The sequence below is a fragment of the Wasmannia auropunctata genome, unplaced genomic scaffold (genome assembly GCF_000956235.1).
Source record: "Wasmannia auropunctata unplaced genomic scaffold, wasmannia.A_1.0 LD335569.1, whole genome shotgun sequence".
Classification (NCBI taxonomy): Eukaryota; Metazoa; Arthropoda; class Insecta; order Hymenoptera; family Formicidae; genus Wasmannia; species Wasmannia auropunctata.
In genome coordinates this window covers 11,196-16,482 of record NW_012027321.1, presented here as the reverse complement: position 1 = coordinate 16,482, position 5,287 = coordinate 11,196, and the positions used below count along the sequence as shown (strand labels likewise).

Here is a 5,287-nt window from a genome sequence, read left to right as displayed (position 1 = left end):
GACGTGTGCTCTTCCGATCTCAACACCATGTCATCCGCATATAACAGCGAGTAAATTTTCTCTCCTTCTAGTTTAATTCCATACCTCACCATCAATCAGACCAAATATTTTTTCTAAAATTTCAAACTTACTAACATGATTCTCATCTTATCCTCCTCTTCCACCAACACCATGTCATCCGCATATAACAGCGAATAAATTTTCTCTCCTAGCTCGACCCCATACCTCACCATCAATCAGACCAAATATTTTTTCTAAAGTTTCAACCTTACTAACATGATTCTTATCCCATCCCTCTCCTCCGCCAACAACATGTCATCCGCATATAACAGCAAATAAATTTTCTCTTCTTCTAGCTTAACCCCATACCTCACCATCGATCAGACCAAATATTTATCTAAAAAAGTGCATGACATCAATGACTCGCATATTTCGGGCGAGACAGACAGGGAAAATTTAAGTAAACGCATGATTAAAAAGAAGTCCGAAGAAAAAAGGAAAAATAAATCAATAAAATACCATACATCTGGTGAGATATCAAATCAGCAGATTGCAGCGAAAAATAGACCCCGCGTAGACGGGAAATATGTTAAAAAGACACCCGAAAACATGACAACACTCGAAGAAACCAAAAGGAATATTTGAAAATACTGAAAAACACAGTACAAATTGAAAATTTAACAAAGAATTTGATTATGCAGATTTGAACTGTTTCATTTTTTCATAGTGTCCGGAGGTTCGTTCTTTTGGTTTCTTATGATCTTTGACGTACTTAAATATTAGAAACGTGGCACATTTATTAACAATTAATCGATCACATTTGTGCGCTTTGCAGAATATACTAGTACATACGAAATAGCGAGAGGAAACTTGACAGACGTTACGAATAAGCATCAGGAGACAACCAAAACGCCAATGATTCCTGTCAAGACCTATGAAAAACTTGCAATCACCAACATTATCGTCACAAGATTAGTGCTGACTGTTTTGCACGCGGAACAGCCAGCAACGAGGAGATTGGAACCGGATCTGTTCCAGCTCCCGGTTCCAAATTGTGGCGGCAACGTCACTCCAACACAGGCGGAAGAGGAAAAACATATTGAGTTACTGTAACATCATAAGTAAGATATACGCACATTCCTGTTGATCTGACTCTTAATATCAGACAAAATCAATAATTCTATCCCGAAGAGTTAAATAGTTTAATATGTCAATGTACAATCATGGCTTGTGATCTTTGTATTATCTTAATTGCGATAGTATCGAGCAACAGATGTACATCCATGCATCAAGTTTTTTATTTTTATATTTTAGTAATTCAATACTGTAACATTACAAAAATAAGATACACATACATTCCTGTTTATTTGACTTTTAATATCTTTTAATATCTTTTTTTTCTCATCCCATCCCTCTCCTCCGCCAACAACATGTCATCCGCATATAACAGCGAATAAATTTTCTCTTCTTCTAGCTTGATCCCATACCTCACCATCGATCAGACCAAATATTTTTTCTAAAGTTTCAACCTGACTAACATGATTCTCACCCCATCCTCCTTCTCCGCCAACACCATGTCATCCGCATATAACAGCGAATAAATTTTTTCTCCTTCTAGCTTGACCCCATACCTCACCATCAATCAGACCAAATATTTTTTCTAAAGTTTCAACCCTATTAACATGATTCTCATCCCATCCTCCTCCTCCGCCAACACCATGTTATTCGCACATAACAGCAAATAAATTTTCTCTCCTTCTAGTTTGACCTAATATCTCACCATCATTCAGACCAAATATTTTTTCTAAAGTTTCAACCTTTGTTCAGTGTTCACGTGTTCAAATTCATTATTTCGTGTCGAGCTTTCGGTCGATTTGGAGAGTCTCCGAAAGAAACAACAAGCCGGTCACGAGCAAATCACGCGGCATCCACGCGTCGCGAATCGTCGAGAATCGACGCACAATCGCGAATTCGGTTCTCGCGCTTACCGATTCTCGGCCGTTCGAGGCTATTTTTCACGCCCAGTCTAGTCGTTATCTATCGGTTGCCGAAATAACTATCACGACCGGTACCTTGCTTCTGGCAACGATTCTCATTTTTTTTGCTTTCGCTCCATCGTGTCGGAGCACCTGCTTTCGGAGGCGCTCCAAACCGACCTGTTACGTGCTCCGTTTCGCGTCGCATATTTTCTTGCAATTGACTTTTTTCGTTTCGGTTACGCGTCGTGCGGCATGCACATGAGTGCATACATACAATAAAGTGCTGTGAATCATAACCAGTGTCATTAATTATCAAGAGTGTCCCCTCAGTTCCCGATTCTCTCCCATCAAGCGAATTCTCCAATACATTCTGGTCCTTCGAGCCGGATCGGGATTGAGGATTAATTACACAGTCAGGACCAACAGCATCCAGTGACTCTTCCAAAGCAGTGAACGAAAGTATCCGTGAACGTGTGATAATTAGCCGAAAAAATGTCTACCTTCAATGAATTGATGCTCAATCAGCGCTCATTCATGAAATCCGTGAACAATACCATCACCAATTTCAAGAAGCTCGGGCAATCGAAAATGACGGCTGTCGCTGCCAAGGCTCGAATTGCATCGATGAAAGAAAGATTCGAACAATGCCGGACCCGTACGTTCTTGGCAAGGATTAAAAGTTTATCTTGGCAGTCAACGAGATAATAAACAAGTTAAAAACTATGTATATAAAGAAATATATGTATAATTTTTTATTTTTTAAATTTCCAAATGATAATATGTATAATTATGTATATGTATATTATTAAAAATAAACAATGTTAGTTTTTACTTTTACAAAAACTATAATATTAAAAGTCGTAAAGAGCAAATTTCAAACCTTTTTAAAGTCCGGGTAATACATCTTTTTCTCTCCTTCTAGTTTGACCTAATACCTCGCCATCATTCAGACCAAATATTTTTTCTAAAGTTTCAACCTTACTAACATGATTCTCATTCCATCCTCCTCCTCCGCCAACACCATGTCATCTGCACATAACAGCGAATAGATTTTCTCTCCTTCTACCTTGATTCCGTACCTCACCATTAATCAGACCAAATATTTTTTCTAAAGTTTCAACCTTACTAACATGATTCTCATCCCATCCCTCTCCTCCGCCAACAACATGTCATCATCCGCATATAACAGCGAATAAATTTTCTCTTTTTCTAGCTTAACCCCATATCTCACCATTGATCAGACCAAATATTTTTCTAAAATATTAAAAAATATTACTTCAAACATTAAAATAAACGTTTTTTTAATGAAAAAAAGAACACTTAACCCATTATTTAAATCCTATCTAAAAAAAGGCATGACATCGATACTCGCATCTCTCGAAGTTTTGTTGCCGCTTTTCCGCGATGCTGATTGGTTGTCTCGCTGTGCTTACTTCGTGAGCTGTCTGCTTTATCTAAAGAAGTGCATGACATCGATGACTCGCATATCTCGAAGTGTATTGTTGTCGCTTTTCCGCGAAGAAGAACGATTGATCAAGGAGATCAGGGAAATTGCCAGCGACAAACAGCTGATCGAAAATTCAAAAACCCGTATAAAATTATTGCGGAGATACCTAAGGAAACAACCACATATCGACCCGAAGGAGGCGCAAACGGCACACAGTATTGTTGTTGCTTTTCTACGAAGTTAATTGTGTATGAAAATACTGAACAATTAAGAACAACTTAAAGCTGGAACTATATATTTTGAAAAAGAGAACTTTTTCAACGAATTCGATTTCCGCAAGTTGATTAAGGACATTTTTTGAAAAAGTTTCATAGTCGATGAATACGATTTCTCTGAATTAAGCTACATGATTAATTTTGCACACGAATAACGCAGCGCGCGCGAAGCGCGCGCCTGTTATGTACTAGTTGTTATAAAAATTCTGTGAAGCCTGTATGGACCCTTATCGGTCCACACGAAACGTGCACATGCAATAACGTGCAGAAGCAAAAAATACTGACGACTAATTCGTCAAGTAAGACTTTAAATTCAAAATGATACTTTTGTCCCCGGTCTTCCCTATTCTTACATTTTAATAGCAATGCATTGCTAATGTTCTAGAGAACATGTTTTTGAGAAGGCCTCTTGACATTTCAAAATTATAATCAACTTCATTTTTGCAAGATCAAGACGATCTTGCAAATGATCGAGCGCCGTCCCCACTCCCGGGACCATCCCCACTTCGCGCGGCCGCCTACGCATATAAGAGCGCCCCGTAACACGGGAAGCTCATTGCATTTCCGGGTCAGGTACGCGTAACATCTCCACGTTAGTACGTTTAACATCTCCGCATTAGCATACGTATATTTTTGCGCCGCTAGTGACGGGTCTGAACATACATCTCGAGCGAACAAGCGACCAATCTTTGAGGCACTCTCGATCATCCTGCTGTAACCAGCCTTTCCATATCCACCTGCCGTCACCTGCGCTGTGTCGGGTAGTTCTGTTCTCCGATTTTGCCGAATTCTGTAAGTAACTCAAGTGTCTCTTCGGTTAATTTATTTCAATCTGTGTGCATCGATTTTCGTAAGCGACTACTATACTCTGTCTCTGTCTCTCTTCGTCGCGTCAGTCAATGTTTTGCAATCAAACTGTTTGATTATTTTACGACCCATCTCGCCAGCGGCACGATAAAATTATTGTTTCTTTCATTTTCGTGAGTGCAATCACATATGTATTATTAACCAACTTAATATTATATAATAATAATCGTGTTCAAGTGTATGCCCTTCCCTTCTTTCTTTCCTCTCTTTTTTTCTTTTTCTATTTTTCTCTTTCTTTCTTTCTTCCTTTCTTTGTTCCTACCTTTCTTTCTTCTTTTCTTACTCTTTTCACATTCTTCCTTTTCTTTTCCTAATTCTTATTAACACTTCTATCTCCCGCATACGTCCCGTTATTCCTGGGCTGAGCCGAATTATCGGTGCTAGCTCCGAAGTACGAAGGATTGTGAATTTTAAAGATACATTTAATAACTGAATATTTGAGATCATTTATCGATCTGTATATAATAAGCCTCGTGCCTTGTGCGGAATTTCCTGGGCTGTAGCCGAATTATCGGTGCTAGCTCCGAAGCACGACGGATCTTTTAGAAACCTCGTACCTCGTTCGGAATACTTCGATTAAGGCTTCTTCTTGTAAGAGAGTCGTCTTATCGAAGAGGTGACCCTTTCTGCTTTTATCTGTCTACCCTTCTATCTCTTGCTTACGTCCCGTTATTCCTGGGCTGTAGCCGAATTATCGGTGCTAGCTCCGAAGTACGAAG

The 5,287-nt window shown here is 39.1% G+C and overlaps 1 protein-coding gene across 1 annotated transcript in view; it reads left to right on the top strand.

Annotated features, from left to right (window-relative positions):
* Window positions 1-4,823: 4,823 nt before the first annotated feature.
* The window catches only part of LOC105456706, a 2,774-nt gene continuing 2,310 nt past the window's right edge, over window positions 4,824-5,287 (top strand). The window contains exon 1 of the mRNA XM_011700943.1: window positions 4,824-5,029. The gene's annotated coding sequence lies outside the window, so the exon portion shown is untranslated. The remainder of the gene's footprint in view (window positions 5,030-5,287) is intronic.